Below are 26,607 nucleotides of genomic sequence, written 5' to 3'. Positions count from 1 at the left end.
AGGTAATAAGAGGAAAAACAAACAAACATATGATAAAAGACGAAATTGTTTATAAAGCTTGATTTGGAATATCTGTTCCTAAAGAAGAAGAAAATCCATAAATATTACTGTGGCCTCCCGACTCTGATAATTGTAAAACTATTCTCTAGACACAGCTCTATGGAGATGAAGTTTTTCCCAAGCTTGATTAGTTCCATCTGATCCTTTTACAAACGGAATTACATTTTGTCAATTCAAAAATAGCATAATGTCTTAGATATAGACGGCAGCCCACCAGGCCCCGCCGTCCCTGGGATTCTCCAGGCAAGAACACTGGAGTGGGTTGCCATTTCCTTCTCCAATGCGTGAAAGTGAAAAGTGAAAGTGAAGTCGCTCAGTCGTGTCTGACTCTTAGCGACCCCATGGACTGCAGCCTACCAGGCTCCTCCGTCCATGGGATTTTCCAGGCAAGAGCACTGGAGTGGGGTGCCACTGCCTTCTCCCAAACCATTAGAATACAGGTTATCAATTAGAATGTATATTATTCATAAAATTCCAGTGCACAAGCACCTACTTAAATTATTGTGTTTAAAATATTTTCCCTCACTGAGATAAAGATTAGCTGCATGATAAATGATTGTCTAATGCTGCAGTGTCCAACACAACAGACACTAGCCACACGTGGCCCATGAGCACTTGCAATGTGCCTACTGGGACTGAGGAACTGAATTTTTTATTTTATTTTAATTAAATTACATTTTGAAGATTTAGTACCCCCAAATGCAAAATATTCATTAATATTTTTGGTACTGACTACATGTTAACATAAACAACAAAGGCCATTTTTATTTAGTTGCCAAAATGTGAAAACACAGAGGTTGACCAGTATTCTGTAAATCTCATTACAGAAAATATGAGACAAATATAAACATACTATTATTTATGCATACCTCTTTCTCCTCAAATGATCTCTCAGGTCAAAATTAATCTTCCTTCCCTGCTAGCATGTTATGTATAATTTTAGTACCGTATTTATGACAGTCTAATATTTTTATTGACCACATCAGGTGGCTGGCAGGATTTAAGTTCCCCCATCAGGGACTGAACTCAGGCCCAAAGTGGTGAAAGTATGAAGCCTTAACCACTGGACTGCCAGGGAATTCCTGACAGTCTAATTTATATGAAATAAACTGTGCATGTCTACCACACCCTCCCTACTAGACTGTAAGCATTTTGAAATAGGAGGACTAACTTGCTCATTCTAAAAATCTGCCACTCCCCACTGTGGTTCTTACAATGGAAATCCTTTCATAAATGTTTGAAAACTTGAATACAGTGTATACAAGTTTTGTTTTTTTTTTAAGTTCATTGTTCTATAAAAGAAAGCCTAAAACTAATCATGAGGAATTCTATGCTCATGGAAGGAAAGACGCAATATCAACTAAATGACAAGTTCCCCTAAATCAATTGATAAATGAAACCGAAACTGACCAGTTACCATGACCAGGAATAAGACCAATAGAGAGGGCTCAGAAATAGACTCAAGCATATGTAGTAGCATAATCTATGACAAAGGCAGCATTGTAAGTCAGCGGGGAAAGGAAAATACTGGTAGTTCACATGGAGAAAAGGAAAACTGCACTAGATTCTCACACCAAAATAAAAAAATTCAGGTGCAACTCACCTCTGAAAAATATGTCATGTTTTCTACTATTGATGATTCATTAAGATTTCCAAGTGGACTATGTAACACATAAATTACACACTGTGAACACACCGTCCCTACCCCATGGTAATAGAAAGGAACAGAAATGAGTACTTTTAAGGGCTTATTTTAAAGATGCCCACACAACAGGGTACATAAAACACATTTTTTCTTCTTTAATGTACTGAACCAAGCCAGAAGTCACTGCGGCTGAAGGTCAAAATTTCAGAACTGAGGTAGAGGCCAGTAAATCCATGGAGGGACTCAGTTACTGTGCAAAGTACTTCTAAGGGCTTCTTTGAAGTTAACTCCATAAAGCTGGAATCAAATCCAGCTGCACAGTGACAGTGCTCCACTCTATGAAACAGCGCCTCTCGACTCAGCCCCATCTGGGTTGTTTCACTGAGGCAAAGCTCCGTGTGACCCTCACTCACTCAGATCTAAGCCAGTTACTCTCAGTGTAACCCCACGCATCAGACACTCAGAGCAGAGGAAGTGCGATCCCGCATGCCGCATGGTTTGCTTACACTTTCTGCAGTTCTGAGCAAGTGGTAGAATTTCTTCCCGGACTTCCAGGGAGGCCAAAACCCCAAAACCAGGCTCAGAAAGAAAAGAGTGTTTCAAACACATTGCCTATCAATACCACATGTGCTCAGATCATCTCCCACATGAGTTTATTTCCTGCTTGAAAGCCTGTTTTCTAGATCTCATAGCTTCGATTCTCCTGAGTGGGCTTGTAGTGACCTCGTAACACAGATGGGATATTGCTATCACCATTGGTATTAGTTTGTGGGGCTGTCACGACAAAATACCTTCAATGGTAGAGTGGCTTCAATAGTAGAAACATATCTTCCCCCAATTCTGGAAGTCCAAGATCAAAGGACCAACAGGGATTGTTTTCTCTGGGGCCAATCTCCTTGGCTTGCACATGGCAGCCCCCTCGACGCTTTGCCTTTTTCCTTGGTCATCACCCGTGCCCTTATATCCTTGGTACCTCAGTGTGGTCAAAGATCCTCTTCTTACAAGGACACCAGTCAGACTGAAATAGGGCCCAACTTAACAGCCTCATTTTAACTTAATCATCTTAACTTAAAAATCCCCTTTTCCAACACAGTGATCTTCTCAAGTATGAAAGAGTAGGGCTTCAACATGTGAATTTTAGGGGGACACAATGCAGCCCCAAACACCACTTATGGGATGATTAATTTGCCAAATACATGTAAGCAGCCATGCTGTGAAGCTGGGAGGAACAGCAGCTGAGAAGTGAAAGAGAAGGGATCTCTAAGCCCACAGAGAAACTCCATGACCTGTAGGGGAGTGGGGGAGGGGGGTAGGTAATGCCTGATTTCTTTTGTAGAAAACTTCTCATTTTGATTAGGTACTCTCTTAAACTCCTACTTAAATTTCACATAGACTTAGGTATAAGATTTCATCCAAAGAGATAACTAAAGAGGTGTGTGTGTGTGTGTGTGTGTGTGTGGCTCAGTCATGTCTACCTCTTTGTGACCCCATGGACTGTAGCCCACCAGGCTCCTCTGTCCATGGAATTCTCCAGGCAAAAATAGAGTGGATAGCCATTCCTTTCCGAAGGAGATCTTCCCAAACCGGGGGTAAAACCCGGATTTGCTGCCTTGCAGGTAGATTCTTTACTGTCTGAGCCACCACAAAAGCCCACTAAAGAAGTAATGGTCCATTAATTGCCTCTAACAACTCCTGCAAAATACCTAGCCTTTTCTCCAATTCTCAATGTGTCATGTCTCTGTGTAAAACATATGTGTAGGGCCTAGTGATAAACGGGCAGAAAAGGAGAGTGTGGGGAGAGAAACAAGAGATGGGAGAAAAGGAAAACCAGTGAATTGATATTTTTAAAGAAAGAAGTACAGTAAGAAAAATAAAATACACTTGAGAGGTAAGACCATGCTGTAACTGGCACTTCTCTGAGTGAAATGCTAGGGCAGGATGGACCAAGAGAATTTTGGATGTGAAAAAGACATAATGAGATGGAAAAAGAAGTATAAATCTGTTGTAAAGCTCAGTGATTCATTTTTGAAATGAGATATGATCTACTTAAAAGGACCTGGGAGACAAGGAAAGCATGGAGGTATGAGGAGATGATGCCATAGCAACAGCTGGGCTTGGGGATAGAAGGAAGTTCTGCTGTTGCTGGGTCAAATGAAGAGTGGGGTTTTTCAGGTCAAATAAACAGAACTGAATCTGAGGTTAGCAAAGAACTCTACAGTCCCAGACTCTGGTGTTAAAAATCTATACCATGCCTAAGTAAAAAAATATCTTTTAAAGAGCTCTGGCTAAAGATGGGGTTTTATAATTACATATTGATTTATATTGGATTTCTTGGTCTACTGCAGAGTTTGGAATCTCTCCAGGAGTACTTCCCTGCCAATTTCTAGGTAGTTTATAGCAATTTCCAAGTACCTCTGAATATACATTTTCAACAGATGGGATTATTAAATGCTTAGTGCAAACAATGATCCATAGATGTGCTACCACCCACCAGTAGACAAAGTAGATCTTCTCTCTGCTCCACTCTCATTTCAATAAATATTTACATCCTTCCATTACTCACTTCAAGACTGCAGGATATGGAATTTCATTGCTCTTTTAAGGTGAATGCAAGAACTTATTGGTGCTTTCCAAATTTTCCAATTAACTTGCTCTCAGAAAAATTTACTTTTGGCTCAAAGAACAGATCCAGTTCATGGTCTGTAGACACTTTCATTAACAGATCAGTCATAATTCTCAGCCAATATTTTTTTGGTGCCAATATTTTTTTCTAAGTAGGAACTCTTTTTTTTTTTCATATATATATTTTACTTTTAAAACCTAGAATTGCAGAACTTTCCAGAATCTTCAAGAGTGTATGGTCTAGCCTTGTGTTTTAGATGAGGAAACTGAGCCACAGATATGTAAAATGACTCACTAAATCAGTAAGATGGTTGGAGGAAGGGGTGGGAGAAAAGAGAGAAGAGAGACTGTGGGCAGGTCCAGAGCCAGGTCTGTGTCCATGCACTTTCACACACACACACCTCGCAGCATCCTTGTCACAGTCCCAGGACAGGGGGACTGCGAGACTGAGGCTGAGAGATGTTAGGAAACCTGCCCACTGTCACCGGAGGGACTGATTTAAACCCAAGTCTGTCTGATACTGCACACCAACCCTTCCCGATTTCCCTACACTTTCAAAGAAAATAAACAGACCAAGTTATATTAAGGTCAAAGCTGATATTTACAATGGCATTATATAAAATTTCTCAAAACCCTGGGTTTATTCCTTACTGTTCAATCTCTGATTTTTACCTGTTTAAACTTTGGCAGCATAATTGACATTTACTTAAGAAAGTATGAATTACTACATATTTAATCTTCCCTGGTGGCTCAGCTGGTAAAGAATCTGCCTGTAATGAAGGAGACCTGGGTTTGATCCCTGGGTTGGGAAGATCCCCTGGAGAAGGGAAAAGCTACCCACTTCAGTATTCTGGCCTGGAGAATTCCGTGGGGTGGCAAAGAGTCGGACATGACTAAGCAACTTTCACTTTCTCAGAAAGTATGAATTAATACATGCTGCTGCTGCTGCTAAGTCGCTTCAGTCGTGTCCGACTCTGTGCCACCCCATAGACGGCAGCCCACCAGGCTCCTCCATCCCTGGGATTCTCCAGGCAAGAAGACTGGAGTGGGTTGCCATTGCCTTCTCGGGAATTAATACATATTTAGGTATACTGCTGCTAATGCTACTGCTAAGTCGCTTCAGTTGTGTCCGACTCTGTGCGACCCATAGACGGCAGCCCACTAGGCTCCTCTGTCCCTGGGATTCTCCAGGCAAGAATACTGGAGTGGGTTGCCATTTCCTTCTCCAATGCATGAAAACGAAAAGTGAAAGTGACGTTGCTCAGTCGTGCCCGACTCTTAACAACCCCATGGACTGGAGCCTACCAGGCTCCTCCATCCATGGGATTTTCCAGGCAAGAGTACTGGAGTTGGGTGCCATTGCCTTCTCCGATATTTAGGTATAAATCAAGTGAAATCCCAGCTGTCTGGCCTTAATGAATCAGTGATTTAAAAAATTCATAATCTTTTGAAGGGTTATTTGAATTATTTGAAAGAAATACAATGCAGACCCTTTAGCATGTCTTACCTAAATTGGAAATTTACTGAGTATGTCTTACATGTGTGTGTGTGTGTGTGTGTGTGTGTACTCAGTTGCATTGGACTCTTTGCCACCCCATGGACTGTAGCCTGGGATTTTCCTGACAAAAGTACTAGAGTGGGCTACCATTTCCTTCTCCATATCTTTCATACCCATCACCTAATGTTCATGGTGAGAGGCACAAAAAGGTACAAGAAATCAGCTAGTAACTGATGCAAACTCAAGGCCATGATGGGTGCGTGCTCAGTCATGTCCGACTCTTTGTGACCCTATGGACTGTAGCCCGCCAGGATCCTATGTCCATGAATTCTCCAGGCCAGAATACTGGAGTGGGTCTCCATTTCCTCCTCCAAGGATCTTCCCGACCCAGGGATCGAGCCCACGTCTCCCATGTCTCCTGCCCTGGTGGCTGGATTCTTTATCACTGAGCCACCTGGTCCCCTGGCACCAGAAACCAAGCCAAGAAGTGGGGCAGAATGTACATTTAAAATACATCCAGCATATTTAAATATGAAAGCTTCTTAGAATTTTGTATTTGTTTCACAGAACTTACAGTCTTCTTGGGAACCATTTCATCAAACTAAGGACTGGTGCTCAATTTCTCTGGCCCTGTTAATTAGATCGGTTTTATTTGGCAGAGAGAATAAATAATTTGTATTTATTTAAAACAGGTTGGTATCTACATAGCTACTAAACTCAACACTGTTGGGCCACAGGGCTAATGAGACCTGATGCTTCACTCCTGTTGACTCAAAGTGTCATCACCACAAAGGTCATCCTTAAATCTTCATTTGGAAAATCTGAATTGCATGAGTGATTAGGTAAGAGTGTGACCTATTACTATAATAAAACGACCCACAGGTACGCATTGGGTTGGCCAAAAAGTTTGTTCATAATAGCTTCTGGAAAAACCCAAACGAACTTTTTGGCCAACTCAATACTATTAATACTTTAGGAGCCAATGGCATAATGTTAGTTTTTAACAGACAGCAAATAACACTCATTAGCAGACTTTTTGTGTCCTTCTGCTCACATTTAATGCATGAGGTTAAAGCTATTTTAATACCCAATCTTCTTTCAGATCACTTTGAAAAATCTAAGTCTGCCTTGGGTCATCCTCAGTAGAATGGAAACTGGGAAGGCAATGAATTGCTTTTGTTTTTATGTCACCATGTCCATAATGAGGCGATGTTTTTAAAAAGAAAACAATCAAAAAGTTCAAGGAACGATATCCTTGTAACTTTGTGCTCTTTTGTAACCCAAAGTGATAATACCGACAAACCTGGTAATTATGCTTTCTAAATCTCAGATAGCTTTCTCTCAGTTGCCAAAAGTACATTCAGTAAATTACATCTACTTCCGTCAGTATTTAAATTCCCATTTGTATCCCAGTAGAAACACACATTTCCTGAGGAAAAGAAGCCATGTTTTAAAGAAGGAAGCTGACATCTTTAAGCTTGGATTAAGTCTTTTTAAGATGGAAAAAACTTTTGGCAGGATCTGAGTTCATCCTACTCCAGTGGAAATTGGAAACTTGCCCCTTATTTCATGAACATTACTATACAAATTATAAAACATACTGGTACCACAACAACCAACTCCACAGAGTATATATGCAGCTTTTGATGGTAACCTGGGCAGGAGGGAAGGCAAAAAATCCCTTTATTTAAAAATTGAAGTATAGCTGATGTAAGATAGCATATAAATTACAGGTGTAGAGTATAGTGATTCCCAATTTTTAAAGGTTATATTCCACTTATGTTACTATAAAATAATGGCTATATTTCCCTTGTTATAAAACATATTCTTTTTTGCTTTGTTTTTGTTTTACAACATATTCTTATCATTTATTTTATACATAATAGTTTGTACTTCTTAATTACCTACCCCTAAACTGCCCCTCCCCCTCCCCTTTCCAAAAGTCACTTAATTTTGAACTTGAGGGTTTGTGAGGATACTTTCTATTTTCACTATCTCAGACTTCCCTAGACTTTTCACTCAGGGAGAACATGTGATGCCGATTCATTCAAGTCTAGAGTGTGAGGAACATTATTTTACTGGGTTAGGCATATAAAGTCAGTACAGTTGACGAAACAGGAACAAGCAAAATGAAACCTCAAACCAGGCTGATAAATAGTCTCAGGATTATCCCAGTTTTCTTGCTCTCTGGGTTCACCATCTCCCTTGGAAAATCTATTTCCATTTTTTTAAGAGGTCCGGACAACCAAATTAACGAGTGGTCATTGCAACTTTCACTTGGAGAACACTTTGTTTTATGAAACATCCTGACATTTATAGCAAAACCGAGGCAAACCGGCCAGTTGGTATTTCCGGGGGGCCCACTGTGTGTCAAGTTTTGACCAGGTTGTAGGGTGACAGCTGCAGAATGAGACCCCCAACTGCCCCTGGCTGAACGCAGCAAAGCATTGATGGGGAAGACCAGCACGGCACACTGCGGGCTTCCGGCAAGAAACAGGTGTGTTGGAGTCTCAGGGCCCGCAGACCTGTTAGGGGAAGCACACTGATGGAAACCGCCCACCCTGGCCAGGCACCATAGTAACCATTTGCATGAGTTGTTTGATAGGAGATCTTGCTAAGGAACACGAAACTAATAAGCCCCCACCAACGGGAAGAGTTCAAGAAAGGTCAAAAGGAGACACCACATGTCTGACCGCCTCCCAGAATCCTTCTCTCTGGCATCCGTCTTGGCTGAACAAGGTGTGTGCCACCAGGAAGGACTCTGAGTCAGAACGATTGGCTAAGGACAACCCGGAAACTAATCCCCTCACGATAAAACCAGAGACTGCAAGCCATGTGGCAGAGCAGTTCTCCTAGGTTCCCTTACCCTACTGCTCTCCAACCGGGTGCCCTTTCCCAATAAAATCTCTTGCTTTGTCAGCACACAATTCATTTCTGAGTGTTAGACAAGAGCCCAGTTTCGGGCCCTGGTCCCCCTTCCTGCAACAGACCTAACCAAGTCTAGAACTGAGAAGGATTCCCTAATAAAGAGACTCTTACACTGAAGCCTAAAGAAAGAACAGCTGTTAAGCTGGTGCAGAAAGGATAGAGAAAGACAGCTGAGGGGAAGAGTGGTGTACACTTGAGAAATGGAGATAAATATAATGCAGCTGGAAAAAGTAAGTGATGAAGCTGAAGAAAAGGTAAGAGCCACACCATACAGAGTCTGGTGGGCCAGAAGAGGGAATCTAGAATTGATTGCTAGGGCAATTAGAAACCACTGATTTGTTCCAAGCAGAGAAGTCATACCCTGCTGCTGCTGCTGCTAAGTCGCTTCCGTCGTGTCTGACTCTGTGCGACCCCATATGATCCAATTGTTATTATTGTTTGTGGTCATTTTAGGTCACTATGGCTGCAGTTGGGGTGGAAGTAGAGAATCTAGTTTCTTTCTTCTGATAAAACTAAATAAAGAAGTGAACATGCATAGGTACCACACCCACTCCTTCTTTTAATTTAAAAAAACCCTCCAATTAAGTAGGAGGGTCCTCTGAGCAGCAGGATGCAGGTTCAAAACTATTATTCAGTGTTAATAAGCTTCCTGTGGTCAAGGGAAACTGTTACAATTCATATCTGGGGTTTGCCCAGATATGATATTAAAGAAAAGCATTCTTTATTCTGGGAAGTAGCTTTCTGATCACGCAAATGTCAGTGGGATACCCACTGTCCTTTGGTAGCTCTCCAAGCCAGTAATGTAATCCAAAAGCAAATGCTCTGATGTTATTAAGTGTCTCCTTTAATAAATGAAAAGGCTGTTCCACTGTGAGAAAGACGTATCTTTACAGAAAAACTCTGCTCCTCACAGAGTTCTGCATTTTTGTGGAGAATATCATTTAAGAACCCAAGGACTTTCCTGGTGGCCCAGTGGTTAAGAATCTGCACTTCCACCACAGGGAGCAATGGTCTGTCCTCCCTGGTCAGGGAACTAAGACCCCACATGCCACATGGCATGACCAGATAAATAAATTAAAACAAACAAAACAGTTACCAGCTAGGAGGCTACTGCTCTGCTCAGTTCAGTCACTCAGTCGTGTCCAACTCTTTGCGACCCCATGGACTGCAGCATGCCAGGCCTCCCTGTCCATCACCAACTCCCAGAGCTTGTTCAAACTCATGTGCATTGAGTCGGTGATGCTATCCAATCACCTCATCCTCTGTTGTCCCCTTCTCCTCCTGCCTTCAATCTTTCCCAGCATCAGGGTCTTTTCCAATGAGTCAGCTCTTCGCATCAGGTGGCCAAAGTATTGGAGCTTCAGCATCAGTCCTTCCAATGAATATTCAGGACTGATTTCCTTTAGGATTGACTGGTTTGATGTCCTTGCAGGCCAAGGGACTCTCAAGAGTCTTCTCACTGCTCTGCCAGGCTTGGAGTAAAGATAACAGGGGAGACATGCTGTGGAATACAAACAAGAGGACGTGCTGATTCCCCAGATGTCATGTGCTAGGGAGGGACACTCTAAGGAGGGTTGTTGATGGTTGGTTGTGTCAGGGTGCCATTCACTGACCAGTGTGACCCCAGAGGAGCCAGAGCGGGTGTGGAGGAGCGTGAGTATATTCGGATGCACTCAGTGGCCACCAAGTGCTAGTAGAGGTAAACAAATAAGCAAGAGTGGAGGTCAGAAGACAGGGAGGAGCGAAAGAATTGAGGGTGGGAGTTGTAGGCACATCAGTGCTCTCTGAAGCCAAGCGTGGTCTAGGAGAGAGAGCAGGATGGGAGGGGAAGGGTCACCTACAGACCCAGAGAAAGCCTGGACCCTCCCAACAGCCTCCTCTCCAGCCCCTTGCCTCCACCCTTGTCCCCAGTAGTCTATTCTCCACAGAGAATCTGGGGTTGACTTTAATTATTTTTTGTTTGTTTGTTTGTTTGTTGTTTTTTGTTTTTTTTTTAAATTTTGTTTTATTTTTAAACTTTACATAATTGTATTAGTTTTGCCAAATATCAAAAGTCATTGTTTTACTCAAAGGCCTCCAATGACCTCTAAGTTCACTTGAAATAAAGCCAAGTCCTTACAGTGCCTGGAAAATGTCTCAAGATCTGCCCTGCCCCTCTCCTCACCACAGACCACTTGTCTGGGTTCATCTCCACATCCACCCCTCTCCTGCTGGGCTCACTCTGCTCCAGCCTCACTGATTTCTTGCTGCTCCTCAAATGTACCAAGTACTCCCCTGCCCCAGAGCCTTTGCACTGGCTGTTGCTTTTGCCTGAATGGTCTTCTAAATATTCTACATGTATTACTTCCTATTTCCTGAGGTCTCTAGTCAAAAATCAGCCAATCAGTGAGGACTTCCCTGAGTATGCTATCCTAAATTGCAGCATTCATCCATTCCCCTTTCCCTACTGAAACTTAGTAATATCTGATATATGTCCACTAGACATATGGTTCATTATATACAATATAGTGTTATACAATACAGTTGTATATATTATATACATTTACTATGTGTCAGTTGTCATCTGATACAGTATGTATTAATTTTTACAATTTCCCAGCCCCAAGCATAACTCCATGAAACCAGCAACTTAATTCTGTTCACCGCTGCATCCCTAGAGCCAAGAAAATTTCCTGGAATGAAATATGCACTTGCTAAATTATTTGTGGAATGAACAAATCCCAACATTTCATGACACCATAGAAGAGCAGAAGGGATTGAGGATGTAAGAGGAAAACAAGAAAAGAGTGTCACTAAAACCAAAGACGAGTGCACTGATAAAAGCAATAGTTAACACTTATTGTTGCTTATCACTATCTTGGGTTCGGAAGATCCCCTGGAGGAGGGCATGGCAACCCACTCCAATATTCTTGTCTGGAGAAACCCATGGACAAAGGAGCCTGGCGAGCTACAGTCCATACGGTTGCAGAGAGCTGGACACGACTGAAGTGACTTAACACGCACACACGTTGCTGCAGCAGACACGGTGCTCACCATTACACGAACGATCTCATTTAGACCTGGCCACAATCCTAAGAGGAAGTTGAGTAATTCCCCAAGGTTGCCATGTGTACTACATCCTGCTAAGAGAGGAATTAAATTGAGTCCTAAAAGCTGCCCACTGAACTCATTCACGTGGAGACCACGGGTGACTTTAACAAAAATCTGGCCGTTTCCGGACTGAAGAAGAGAGAGAGGTGAGAGGAAGGGGAGGAAATGAGGACAGGGAAGCAGCCACAAGTTTTAAAGATTATACTCCATTTATAATTATAAAATGTTGGCTATAATCCTTGTGCTGTACAGTATATCCTTGTGGCTTCCTTTATACATAGTAGTTCGTACCTCTCCCTCCCTTACCCCTATCTCACCGCTTCTCACTTCCCTCTCCCCACTGGTAACCACGAGTTTGTTTTCTGTATCTGTGAATCTGCTTCTAGTTTCTTGTATTTGTTAGATTCCACATATAAGTGATATCATACAGTATTTGTCCTCCTCCAACTTATTTCACATAGCATAACACCCTCCAAGTCCTTCCACATTGCTACAAATGTCATCCTTTTTATGACTGAGTAGTATTCCAGTGTGTATATATACGTGTGTGTGTGTGTGTGTGTGTGTGTGTGTGTACACACACTCTCTCTCCAATACTTCCTAATTGAGGCTAACTTAGGGCAAGATCATACATGACCACAGCCCAGTACCAACTCCCCAACTGTGGCCATTTCTTATGGAGACATGGCCATCTCCAATTAAAAGGACAGAGAACAGAACCACAAAGGCTTTACTTTTAAAATTGAAAACATCAAGTCCTGCTCTTTAGTTATCACTGTATGTTACAAATATATATATATATGTGTGTATATACACACACACTCTCCTTTATCCATTCATCTGTTGATGGACACTTAGATTGTTTCCATATCTTGACTATTACACATAATGCTGGTATGGACACTGGGGTGCATGTAGCTTTTGAGTTAGTGTTTTTAGTGTTTTCAGATATATGCCAGGAGTGGATATATGGGACTTCTATTTTTAGTTTTTTGTGAAACCTCCACACTGTTTTCCACAGCGGCTGCACTAATTTACAATCAAGGTGGGTTTTTTTTTAAAAAAAGAATATTTTTAATTGAGGAAAATAATACTTTTAAAAAAGAATGTATAAAAAATGTATATACTGCTGCAAATCTTGTTATAAATAAGGTGGGTTTTATTTTAGGTGACAACGAAATAATTTGAATTTCTAAAACCCAACCCTTTCAGAGTTTTGCTTAGCAACTCTATGGGAGCAATCAGCATAGATAAGGTATTTGTTTTCCAAGTTTCCTGCTCCAAAGAAATTCAGATTTTTTGCTTACAAATTTGGTTTTTAAAAGTCATTGGCTAGGCATAAAACTTGCTCCCTACATCCTACAAGATGGAAAAATCCACAGAAAAGATGTGTAATTGGGTCAACATGACAAAGAAACAAAAAGAAGACCTACTCCAGTTCTCTCAGGAGGCTGAAAATTCAGAGCTTTAGAAAAATCAACGGAGCCATACTGTTTTGTGACAGCCTGGAACACAGACCCCACAGTGTACATGGAGGAAGAAAACCTTGCTGGTTAGTCCTTCTGGGCGAGCCACTATTGAGCTCTGTCCCCTTGTGCAATCTGTCCAACGTCAGTGTCAGAATGATCTTTCTTAAGGCTCCCTTGGTTCTGGGCAGAATCAGAGAAGGAGGAGTCAGAAAAAGTGCTTTATGCAAATGCAACCCTATTTCTTGTGATTGAAGGTGAGTAAGCATTAAAAGGGGGCTTCCCTGGTGGCTCAGTGGTAAAGAATCTGCCTGCAGTGCAGGTGACCCAGTTCAATCCCTGGGTAGGGAAGATCCCCTGGAGGAGGGCATGGCACTCTAGTACTCTTGTCTACCTAGAGAATCCCATGGACAGAGGAGCCTGGCACCTGCAGTCCACAGGGTCGCACAGAGTCAGATACGACTCAGGCGACTAAGTAACAGCAAGCATTAAAAGATACTTCCAATAATGTATGCAAGCTGACAGTAACCGTTTGGATATGTGTACAAACATTCACCAACTGATTCAAGAGAACAAAAAAAATTCAGTGATTGCTTAACAATTACACATGTCGTTTATTTAGAAACACCTGCATACTTACTGTTAATTCCTACCACTGGTGCTGCGGAAGCCGACTGACAATGAGGTTAAGCCAGGCCTAAGCTGGAAGCGCTGTCTGCTCTCAGAAAATGCAGAGTGTGACATACTTACTTTCAGTTTGCTCTGAATCTGACAGTGTAACAATTCTGTACGCAAATCCTGGCACACAGTAAATGCATTACTAACCAAAGAAAAACCAGTACAGCCAGTCTAATTATAGACCAGACAGGTTTTAAGCCTCTCTTTAGTAGTTCCTAATTGAGGCTTACTTAGGGCAAGATCATACATGACTGCAGCCTGGTACCTACTCTCCAACTGGGGCCATTTCTTATGGAGACACAGCCATCTCCAATTAAAGGGACAGAGAACAGAACCACAAGGGCTTTTCTTTTAAAATTTAAAACATCAAGACCTTCCCTTTAGCTATCACTGCATGTTACAAATATTGAAAATGTTGAATGGGGGCAGAGGTGGTGGATTAATTGTTACAGAGACCAAAAGCATCAGGTGTTTCACTTATGTACCATTCTGGGCTCCCAGAACCTCTGCTGCTGCTGCTAAGTCGCTTCAGTCGTGTCCAACTCTGTGCGACCCCATAGACGGCAGCCCACTAGGCTCCCCAATCCCTGGGATTCTCCAGGCAAGAACACTAGAGTGGGTTGCCATTTCCTTCTCCAATGCACGAAAGTGAAAAGTGAAAGTGAAATCACTCAGTCGTGTCAGACTGTTAGCAACCCCATGAACTGAAGCCTACCAGGCTCCTCTGTCCATGGAATTTTCCAGGCAAGAATATTGGAGTGGGTTGCCATTGCTTCCTCCAGGGGATCATCCCTACCCTGGAATCAAACCCAGGTCTCCTGCAGCTCCTGCATTGCAAGCGGGTTCTTTACCACTGAGTCACCTGGGAAGCATTAGGATCATGAGTATTATCAATGACAAAAAAAGCGAGGAGGAGGTAGGAGAGAAGGAGTGGGAGGATGGGAAGGGGAAGAAGAGGGGTAGGAGAGGAAGAGGAAGAAAAAGGCAGTGCAATCCTTCTTTACTGGGTGTTTGGCACCCAAAACTGAAATTGGACTTCCCAACACAGGAATCGAACCAGGGTCTCCTGCATTATAGGCAGATTCTTTACCAACTGAGCTATCAGGGAATCCCCGAAATTGGACTAGGAAATAAATATGATTGAAACCAAGTCCCCCTAAGACTGACTTATCAAGTTGACGATTAATCTCTCTCCAAAACTTCATTCCCATTCTTGTCCCCTCTGACCTCAATTCTGTGCTAACTGAACACTACTCAACCAGAGTCAGATGACCAAGATTGCTGTTGTTGATAACGGTGTTAATGTACTAAAACTGTTTGTAAAGATGAGAATTGCTCTTATAGATGTCATCTTCAACGTACAAACTCAGGTTGTTTCTCCAGGGCATGATGAGCTCACAGATCCCTCATGAGCCAAGGCCAGAGAATCATAAACCAAAGACATCCTGACTCTAGAAACCACAGTTAAGAAATATCACAGAAATGTCACAAGATGATGATGACTAGTTTCTTTGTTCTTCTTTAAAAAGATTCTTAACCTCAAAGACCACATTGGAGTGGATCTCTTCCTCCCATACTTGGCGCTCTGCAAAAAATCCTCACTTTGCTGCAGGCTCCCACTGCCAGAATTTGGTTTTCTGCACCACAGGCACGCAAGCCCTTTGCTTGGTTACATGATGATGGTCAGCATGGGAAACCTTCCACAAATACCTCTGACCAGGCTTTCCCTCCTCCCTTTCTGCAGCTGGCCCGCCCTCCACACCTCAGTCAGCCTGCATTGCTCACCATTCCCTACACATGCTGACCTGTCTCATCTCCGTGCTGTTTTTTAGCTGATGGCATAACCTTTCCTCATGGCGAACAGAAGGGGAAAAAGTGGAAATAGTGACAGATTTTCTTGGCCTCCAGAATCACTGAGGATGGTGACCGCAGCCATGAAATTAAAAGATGCTTGCTCCTTGGAAGGAAAGCTATGACAAACCTAGACAGCATATTAAAAAGCAGAGACATCACTTTGCCAACAAAGGTCTGTATAGTCAAAGCTATGTTTTTTCCAGTAGTCATGTATGGACATGAGAGTTGGACCATAAAGAAGGCTGAACACCAAAGAACTGATACTTTCGAATGGTGGTGCTGGAGAAGACTCTTGAGAGTCCCTGCATAGCAAGGAGATCAAACCAGTCAATTATAAAGGAAACCAACCTTGAATATTCGTTGGAAGGACTGATGCTGAAGCTGAAGCTCCAGTACTTTGGCCACCTAATACAAAGAGCCGACTCATTGGGAAAAACCCTGATGGTGGGAAACAAGACTGGAGGCAAAAAGAGAAGGGGGCGGCAGAGGATGAGATGGTCAGATAGCATCACTGACTCAATGGACATGAGTTTGAGCAAAGTCTGGGAGATGGTGAAGGACAGGGAAGCCTGGCGTGCTACAGTCCATGGGGTTGTAAAGAGTGGGATAAGAAATTAGGCACTAAACGAGAACAACAACCCCTCCTCTCTCACAGGAACTCCACCCTTCCAGGCCCAGATCACATGCTCCTCCCCAAAGAAGTCTTCCTCAATTACCAGAAGCAATAATCTTCTGTCTACAACAGTAAGTAAAGTTGGTAATAAGATTAGTGAGCACATACTATGGGACAAGAATCACGTGACACAGTTGATCGTTTTTTCCCTTTAATCCTCACAGTGACCTCCATGAGGACACACCATTACTGTTCCCTTCTGTAGATGAGAAAACCGAAGCTGAGAAATGTTAGATATTTTAAAAGGGCAGTGAGGGCAGTGGGCTGGAGTAGCTTGACTCCAGAGCTCACACGCTGTCCTGCAAGTTGCCTTGTACTGTGATATACACGTGTCCCATCTGCTTTGTGAATTTTGAGGTCGTATATCTTTGGCTATCCCATTATACTAACTCAGGGCCTGGCTCAAAGCGGGTGCTTGAATTTGAGCAGTAGTAACTTGGTGCTGTTTTATGCATTTCTAGAGCTATCCCATTATAGTAACTCAGGGCCTGGTTCAAAGGGGTGTTTGACTTTGAGCAAAAGTAACTTGGTGTTGTTTTATGCATTTCTAGATAGATCACTATGCCTGATTTTTCCAGGCATATGATCTCTCTCATTTCATCCAGCAAAAAGGCTTTAGGACAAGTAAAGAATGGCAATTATAATTGGCCATCCAAGGTCAAGAATCCAAGACCCAGGAAGTAGGAGAAATCTGATCCTTAAAACATTCAAGAAGCATCAAAAGGGCCCACAGGACATGGGCACCACTGTTTCCTAATTTTGGTGACCAGATATCTGAGACATGTAAGAACTGCCTTTGTGTGCATCAGGTAGATCACTGAGAATGGTGAGTCCTGGGAGGGTCTTTCTTTTCAGGTAAGTTTATTATAAATGTATGCCTGCTGCAGTCAACATTCCTTCAGATTCTCTGTTTTCAGTCTCATGGAGAATGATAAACTCTTGTTGAGAGCATAAGGCAAGGTGGCTCAAACAGCAGGCGGGCTTTCCTGCTAAGCGGACTTGGTCTGAACGTCCTGTGGAGGAGGAAAAAGTTTTCGTTTTCCACGACTCTGTTAGGGTCCCTCTTGCTGCTGTTATTTAGTCCCTCAGGCGTGACCAACTCTTCTGTGACTCTATGGACTACAGCCTCTGTCCATGGGATTTCCCAGGCAAGAATATTGGAGGGGTAGCCATTTCCTTCTCCAGGGGATCTTCCCAACCCAGGGATAGAACCTGTGTTTTCTGCATTGCATAGTCCTTTTTTTTTTTTTCTAAATTAAAGGATAATTGCTTTACAGAATTTTGTGGTTTTCTGTCATACATCAACAAGAATCAGTGCAGGCAGATTCTTTACCAATGAGCCACCAGGGAAGTCCTAGGGTCCCTGACTGGGCCTGAAAAGTAAACTGACAGGAGAAAAGCATACAACTTTATTTAACACAAGATACTTCATATGGAAATGAAGACCCCAGGAAGCAGTTAAGCCTGTGTACTTTTAAGCAAGGTTTGATGGAGAATGCCCAGTGGTAAAGGAATACGACAGGTTAAGGAATATAAAGTAACTGGAGGAGCCTGGTGGGCCGCAGTCCATGGGGTCTCGAAGAGTCGGACATGACTGAGCGACTTCACTTTCACTTTTCACTTTCATGCATTGGAGAAGGGAATGGCAACCCACTCCAGTGTTCTTGCCTGGAGAATCCCAGGGACGTGGAGCCTGGTGGGCTGCCGTCTATGGGGTCGCACAGAGTCGGACACGACTGAAGCGACTTAGCAGCAGCAGCAGCAATAAACTGAGGGAAACTAGCAAAGCTTGTTTGTTGAGATTCTCTCTGAGTACCTTTGTCTTTGGAGATAAGGATGCTCCTTTGCTCAGGGTGTAGGAAGGATACCTCTTGCAGAAGGGTTTTATGATCTGTGTTGGGAGAAGGGAGAGGAAAGGTCAGAGTGACCTTCCTGCCTGTGTTGTTCATTCAGCTTAAAATATTCAATACACCAAGGGCCATACAGCATAAAATATTCATACACCAAGGGCCCCATTGGGGTAGTATGTCCTGAACCCCTTCACTCCCAATTCTGCCCCATTTTTGTGATGTAAGACTTAACATTTGATCCTGGGTCTGCTTGTCTGATAATCAGCACCTGTTCATCCATAAGATGACTGGAGGACAGAATGCAATAATGCATAGAAAGTGCCCAGTACAGTGTACTCAGAAAGTATTTAATGATTACTATTACTAATATTAGAGGTCTTCCTTGGTGGCTCAGTGGTAAAGAATCCACCTGCCAACTAGGGGATTCGATCTCTGGTCTGAGAAGATCCCCTGGAGAAGGAAATGGCAACCCGTTCCAGTATTCTTGCCTGGAGAACCCCAAAGAGTTTGGCAGGCTACAGTCCATGGGGTCACAAAGAGTCAGACAAGACTTAGTGACTGAACAACAACAATTACTAATATTAAATGGCCACTGTTGGAGATCATGGTTTACAGCTCACAGGAACACTTTTTTCATCTGAAAAATTCCTCATTGAAGTTTACTGGTTAGTGCTATTTTTTTCTGGTCTGCAGATCCAACAGTGAATACAGATATCCATACCTCTCAACATAAAGAAGGAGGGGAGGTAAACTGTGGAGGGACCATCTAACAATTAAAGCTGCTTGAAATCTGAGACTGTGAGCACTCCCTCTTTCCTACCCAACAGAAGATGCCTCCTATGGATGTTTCCCTTTGTCCAACCTCAGTTCCCTAAGATCCTACTTCTAAGAGCCTAGCCACTTTCCCTAGCTACTTACAATGACGATTCTTAAACTTCAGAGGCCATAAGAATCATTGAAGGTGTTTAATAAATGCAGATTCCCAGGCCCACTACAGGGATTATGATTTAATAAAGACCATCCCAGGTGATTTCAATATCAGGGGTTCTGGGTGCCACACTTTGAAAAGCCTGGGCAGTGACTGACACCTTAGAAATACTTAACATGTGTACGTATATTTCCTGCATCAGAAAAAGACCGAAAATCTTCTTTTACTTTTCTAACTCTCTATCTGCATTTTAAAAAACAATGCTCACTTTCAGCCTAATCCTTGGATTCTGCAATAAGGGGTGTGTCTTCTAGTTATAACTTATTAGCTATTGTCTATTATTGTCTATTAGTTATGCTGAGTAGTTTTAAAGTCTCCTTTAACTTAATGTTGTTGATGAAACACTGAAAAGTTACCCTGTTGTTCCTTCCCAAAGTTGCAGATTAGTGTATTATTTTAAGACAGGCCAAGATCTTGACATTGATTATAATATATATAATAATTTGTAAGATTATATGTTATAACTTATATAAGTGATATATATATATATAAAATCAATCAAAGTTCTTGAACAGAGGACATCAGGAGAGAATGCAGTTGCAAATACTAAACCTGCCTCAGAATTGACCGATGAGAGTATTCATTTCTTTCCCTTGGCTCCAGTGACTGGGGACAGCACAGTATGAATATTTAAAACCAATAAGACCATAAACTCTAGGGGCAGACTGCATGAATTTCAAATCCAGCTTCTGTACTCACTACTATGTGATTCTAGGCAAGTTATCTAATGGCTCTGTGCCTTAATTTCTTCATCTATGAAATGGGATGTTGGAAGAATAGAGTTGGTTCATAGTATTATTATTATTGGATGCTATTATTGGATGGTCATGTGACCCAAACCAAGCCAAAGACACTCGGTCCCAGAACTTTGGTTGGATATACTTCTCCTAGAGTCACTAAACTGGTAAACTTAGGAGAACTGCCAGGGGCCACCTGTGGAGAAAGTCTTCCTGAGACTGAGTCTCCCACAGAAGAGAGAGAGCTGAGAGACAGAGCAGTCATTTCTGGGGTTTGTTATTGCTTGAGACCAGAATCTAGTCATGCCTGGACATCTAGGGTAGGACTTGTCAATGACCTGGTCTATTAACTCCCTGTTTTCTCTGTTTGAGTTGGGAGTTGGTGCTTCCCTGATAGCTCAGTTGGTAAAAGAACCACCTGCAACGCAGGAGACCGCAGTTTGATTCCTGAGTCAGGAAGATCCGCTAGAGAAGGGATAGGCTAACCATTCCAGTAGTCTGGGTTTCCCTGGTGGTTCAGCTGGTAAAGAATCCGCCTGCAATGCAGGAGACCTGGGTTCGATCCCTGGGTTGGGAAGATCCCCTGGAGAAGGGAAAGGCTACCCACGCCAGTATTCTGGCCTGGAGAATTCCATGGACTGTATAGTCCATGGGGTCACAAAGAGTTGGACACGACTGAGCAATTTTCACTTCACTTCATTTCCCATTACTTGCAAAAAAAGAATTTTGACCTGGTTTTATTGAGACATAATTCAGAATACAATTCACTCCATTAAAGCATACAATTCCTTCAGTGGTTTTTAGTACATTTCCAGAGTTGTGCAACCATCACCATGATGTAGGAGTTTTGATCCAAAACTCCTCAGAAATGGCTCAGGAGGCATGAGGTGTGGAAGATGGTGGGGACAGACTTGTGCAAATCTGCTTGTAAAAGCATCACAATTTTGAAACTACCTTTAAAGTTGGAATCATCAACTATTTGATTTGAAAGTGGCTTCCAGCTCAGCACAGCATAATGGAAAAGGAAGTGAACTGGAATTAGAACCCTTAGTTTCTTTATTATTATTATTTGTTAAGGTCTATATTGAATGTGTTACAGTATTGCTTGGGCTACCCTGGTGGCTCAGACAGTAAAGAATCCACCAGCAATGCGGGGGACCTGGGTTCGATCCCTGGGTTGGGAAGATCCCCTGGAGGAGGGCATGGCAACCCACTCCAGTATTCTTGCCTGGAAAAACCCATGGACAGAGGAGCCTGGCAGGTTACCGTCCATGGGAATCATAAAGAATCAGACACGACTGAACCACTAAGCACAGCACAGTATTGCTTGTTTTCTATTTGGGGGCTTTTTGGGCTCAAGGCATGTGGGATCTTAGCTTCTCAACCAGGAATTAAATCCATTCTCCCTGCATTGGTAGGCAAAGTCCCAACCACCAGACCACCAGGAAATTCTCTAGAACTCCCAGTTTCTTTTGAGGGAAATTATAAAATGCCTATGATCCCTTCATCCTCTACATAATTCTATGCTTTTAGTTAAATCCTGTCAGGTTCATGACAAAAATGAAAACCAAAGAGGGTAAGCCAACTGCCCAAAGTTGACAGAGGTATTTACTGTTAGACACATTCATGGACACAGTTCAGTTTTCTCTTGCTAGTTTCAAGTAGTTCTTACTTTTTCTGCAGGATTTCATACTCAAGATCCAGTTCTTATCTCTTGAAATGCTTGGAGGTTAGAAAGTCTTTGAAATACTAATCAAATAGTCATCCATTCATTCTAGAAATACATTGTGATTAACGGTATTCCCCAAACTTATGTTCAGTCTCGGTGTGTCTCTCTTCAGATATTATTCTACCTATAGAGGAAAATTAATATACTTTCTTTAAAGCAAAATATGATAGTTAATTGCAAAAATATTCTATAGTATTTAATATGTTAGTTAGATAACAGGCTGGCAAGTTTCTACACATGTTTGTACAATAATCTTGGTTTGCAGAATCAGGAGGTTTCATTACAAAGTCCTGCTGGGGATAAATAAGACTGATGGTTAAGGGAATAACTGCATTCTTCATCTATTAACAACAAAAATAAAAAGATTTGATAACCAAACTGAGAATTTAGAATAATTTCACTTATAACATCTCGTGAGACTTTAGATGAAAGGCATAAAGAACTCTAGCTGTTACTAATCTCAAATCTGTCTATCTGGGCACAAAAGAACTCTATATGTAGGCTTTTGAAATTTTTGGAAACACACTTCCTGGAAGAACCTGAGAGTCTGGATCTGGCCAACAAAAGGTAATCCAGACTGGGGCAGGATGCATGGTACTTAGCCATATTCAAGGTCAGAGAGGAATTTGCTTTATCTGAGCTATCCTGGGAAAACACAATTAGAACACCCAAGGAAATATCACCAGCAGTGATAGTATTTGTGATCATCATTGTTTTTAGTGCGTGTTTTTCTCCTCTGTGAATCTAGACAAAATTAGTTGAACCCTGTAAAAAGAGTACTGGATGTTTTATTTAAGCTATAAGCAAGAGGTGGTAAAATATTTAAACTGAGTAGTGAGACCTTTGTATGGGTTTCAAGGGGTAAACAGTGAAAAAGAGAGGAACACAGTCCATAATTCCATCACCCTGCTACAACCACCGTGAGGGTGTTAATGTGCGTCTGTTTACTTTTCTCCGAAGCAGTCATTATATTCACTTGCAACTGAGAGGAGAAAAAGCTCTATCTAAGATGTCCTGCCAAGTCCTGCCTTTACCGAACTATCCTCTTTCCCAGCACATATATTCTCTTCCTTCAAAACCAACAAGCCCTATCCCATCACCCTTGCTACAGTGATTATACAAGCCCAGGCTCTCCAGGGATGCAGGCAAGTAAGCATCCCCGACCAGGCTGCTACCCTCATACACGCCAAAGCTCTCCACTCTGTCCTCTGTCCATAGTCTTCCAGCAGCAAATTGCTCTCTGTCCTCAAACTTCAAACATTTTCTTCACTTCCCCGTTCTAATTGAAACCTGTGGTCACTGCTTCCCTGCTGTTTTCTCTCGCGTTTCCCTGTGCGAAGCCTGAGCCCACCTCCACAGCTGGCCTCCTCCGTGTCGGGGATCTTCCTTTCTGTCTACATTCCCACCTTTTACAAGCTCTCATTAGATGCAACGACAGGCGGCTCCTTGCTGCAGTTATCAAGAGAAGGCCACCTCTTACCACTCCCCCCTCATTCCTTTTGGTTTTCCTTTGGCCGTACTGAACGGCTTGTTTGAACCATTCAGTTGGGATTGAACCAGGGCCTTTGGCAGTGAAAGCATTGAGTCCAACCACTGGACTGCCAGGGAATTCCCCATCTGCTCTCATTCCTTAAATATATTAGTCCCTGACTCACTGTTACCTTTGCCAACGTTACTTACTTTATAAAATACTTCCTGATTTCAAAATCCACAGGGGAGCCTCCCAATACTCCTGGCCTCTAAGCTCCTTGACCACTTTCCCATCACATGTCTTGTCTTCCACCCTACCGCAGCTTCCCCCATAGTCATGCTCCAGACCATGCCACTGCCAAACCCCACTGCCGCCCTCCTCCATTTCAAGCATCCCACCACCACTTGCTTGACTTCCGGCTGACTCCCTTTAGTTCCCTCACAATCCAAGGAGACCTATGAGGCACTGATCTTACCATCTTTTCACTATTAATAATATCCTGCATTATCTCCACCCAGCTTCTTCGAACAGCTTACCATTCACCTACGTATACCTCCAAGTCCTTGCCTCTCCTTCCCATCCTAATATTCACACAGCAAAACCTCTGCCTTGTCTCACTTACTCTGTGCCTGCATCAGTGCAGCTCAACATGGCTGGAGAAAAACATACCCATGTGGCTGTTCTCATCTTAAATCCATGACCAGAAACCAGGATTGCCATCTGATAATCCTGCCATCTGGTCCCTCTGCCCTCCCTCTCTCCTAGACGGTTAATTCATACCCCTCTGTCCTCAAACTTCCAACACCTGCTCCTCCTCCATTCACACTCTTGGCTCATGATTTTGCTTTCCATGTCTCTTGGAAAAAAAAAAAAAGGTAGCGATCAGAAGAGAACTCCCACAAGCTCCCCCCCACCGCGTTGACCCACCACGCGCACCTGTGCCCATTCACACCTGCTTTCCCTCCTGTCACAGGTGAGCTGTCTGTGGTCCTGAGGCCAAGCTCCTCTTCCCGCTCTACACCCCAGAACTCCTTCCCTACTCAGGGCATATGGCCAGATTCTCCCCTCTCTTTCCCGCATCATTTTATTTTCTCCCTCGGGGATCCTTTACAAAAGCACACAAACATGCTGTCATTTTTTCATCCTTAAAAAGCCCTCTCTTGACCACATCTCGGTGAAAACTAAGTCAGACCTTGTCCATCCTGCTCAAAGGGTGTCGTCCTTGTCACCCTACTTAGAGAAAGGCCAACATCTACTAAAGACCTCCACAGGTGCCCCACCCGCTCCACCCTCTGTGCCTCAGCCCAGCCGGCATTTTCATTCTTCCAAGCACACTCACTGGGCATGCTTTCTCAGGCCTTTGTGCATGCGGTCCCCTCAGACGGGACAATCATTCACGCCTTCACCAGAGAGGCTCTGTTGGCCTCCCAGTGTAAAGCTGCAATGCAACCATATCCCCAACGTGCCCTGTCTCTTCACTGCTTTATTTTCCTTCTTTGCATGTATCGATTTCTAACATATAGTGTGCCTACTTGTTGGGTTTATTGACTGTTTCCTCCAGTCAATATTCACAGAGCTGGAATATAAACTCTGCAAGAGCAAGACATTTTTTTTGGTTTACTTTGTTTACTGCCAATGTTTCCTCAGCATTGCAGGGCCTGGCTCACAGCAGGTGTTCAACAACCATCAGTTGCCTGAATGAATGAATGAATGGTTAAAATTAAAGATGTAAGAGTCATATTTTATCATTTTAAAGTTTTCATAATCATGTTTATTTACGGTTCTTCTATAGCCTCTGCATTAGAGTTCTCTGAATCAAACATAAGGACCTTCATTTTATCATGTTCTCCTGTAAACCTGTCCCTGCCTTTCAAACAGAATTTGATTTTAGAATGAGAAAAGTCAAAATTCTGGCGCACCTTCAGTAATTCTTTTCCTGCTTTCATTTCAGTTTATACTGAGTTTGGTTTGAAAGGAGGTGGCTTTTGTGTCTGTCTTGGGGAGCAGAGAAAATCTTGGGAGGACTTGAGAAAATACCTGGGAGGAGAAAGCATCAATCAGAGCTTAGAAAGAAACTCATTCAGAGGGTATGGGGGAAAAATACTGACGCTGGAAACAAACGGTAGAATCAGTCATATCACTTGAGAATATGGTTCTCTGGGTCCGAAGAACACTGTGGCCCAAAGCTGCTTCCAAGATCAAAGGAAAAGTGGAATTCCACAGCAGAAATAAAGATTTTAGCCAGGATTAAAAGTACAAATAAAAACAAAACCACAACAGGGTTTGAAGGTGGTGCCAGCAGTAAAGAATCTGCCTGCAATGCAGGAGACCCCCCAGTTGGATCCCTGGGTGGGGGGAGATCTTCCCCACTCCAGTATTCTTGCCTGGGAGAATCCCATGAACAGAAGAGCCTGGCAGGCTACAGTCCATAGGGTCGCAGAGAGTCAAACTCAAGCGACTATTAGTACTTAACACACACAAAAGTACAAATAAAACCCCAACAGGGGGACAGCGAGCCCAGGAGCTGGAAAGACCTCAAAGTGAATCTGGCTCCCCGACTTCCCAGTGCTGGGAGGGAGTTCCAAGGCGGTGGGGTTGGGGGGGAGTGGGAAGGGCTGGATGGATTTTGGTTCCTCCCCCACCCCAACCCCCACTGAGTCCCCAGAGCCCAGCACCGGGTAAGAGGCTTGGATACTGAACAAATGACGTTTGGGGTGAACAAATGCCGAACTCAGGGGAAAGTGAAAGTGAAAGTGATGTCTCTCTGTCGTTTCAACTCTTTGGGACCCCATGGGGTGTAGCCTACCAGGCTCCTCCCTCCATGGGATTCTCCAGGCAAGAGTACTGGAGTGTCGTGCCATTTTCCTTCTCCAGGGGATCTTCCCGATCCAGGGATCGAACCTAGGTCTCCCGCATTCCAGGCAGACGCTTTAACCTCTGAGCCACCAGGTCTCCCGCATTCCAGGCAGACGCTTTAACCTCTGAGCCACCAGGGACTCCGTGCAAGGACCTTCTCAATTCAAGCTGCCTCTACAGGTGAGCCAGACTTCACAGAATTTGCTTGGTTTTCCCCGTCACTTTACTGCCCCTCTCACGGTCTGCTTAACCCACTCTCAGAATAATCTTCTCATTTGTTGTTTGTTTGTGTCTCCGCTCCACAATGGAACCGGCGTCAACGACGTCAGTCCCTCAGCTACCAAACATTAATTTCCATTTAAAAACAAAGTGTTTTAGCAGAGAACTGGGGATGCGGGAGGCACGGTGCAGAGTCTGGGTTCCACTATTAGTCCAGGCTGACAGATTTTTCATCAGGTTCTT

The 26,607-nt window shown here is 43.1% G+C and overlaps 1 protein-coding gene across 12 annotated transcripts in view; it reads right to left on the bottom strand.

Annotated features, from left to right (window-relative positions):
* The window catches only part of TMCC3 (transmembrane and coiled-coil domain family 3), a 288,551-nt gene that overhangs the window by 88,017 nt on the left and 173,927 nt on the right, over positions 1-26,607 (bottom strand). Inside the window, exon 2 of one of the 12 annotated variants that reach the window (XM_010858027.1) lies at positions 18,331-18,405. The exons of 10 other annotated variants lie outside the window; for them this stretch is intronic. The gene's annotated coding sequence lies outside the window, so the exon portion shown is untranslated. Of the gene's footprint in view, positions 1-18,330; positions 18,787-26,607 lie in introns of those variants that run through there. One more of the 12 variants, XM_010858016.1, reaches the window with a different exon arrangement.

The sequence above is a fragment of the Bison bison genome, unplaced genomic scaffold, assembly GCF_000754665.1.
Source record: "Bison bison bison isolate TAMUID 2011002044 unplaced genomic scaffold, Bison_UMD1.0 scf7180017864383, whole genome shotgun sequence".
Taxonomy (NCBI): domain Eukaryota; kingdom Metazoa; phylum Chordata; class Mammalia; order Artiodactyla; family Bovidae; genus Bison; species Bison bison.
This window is presented reverse-complemented; position numbering and strand designations above follow the sequence as displayed.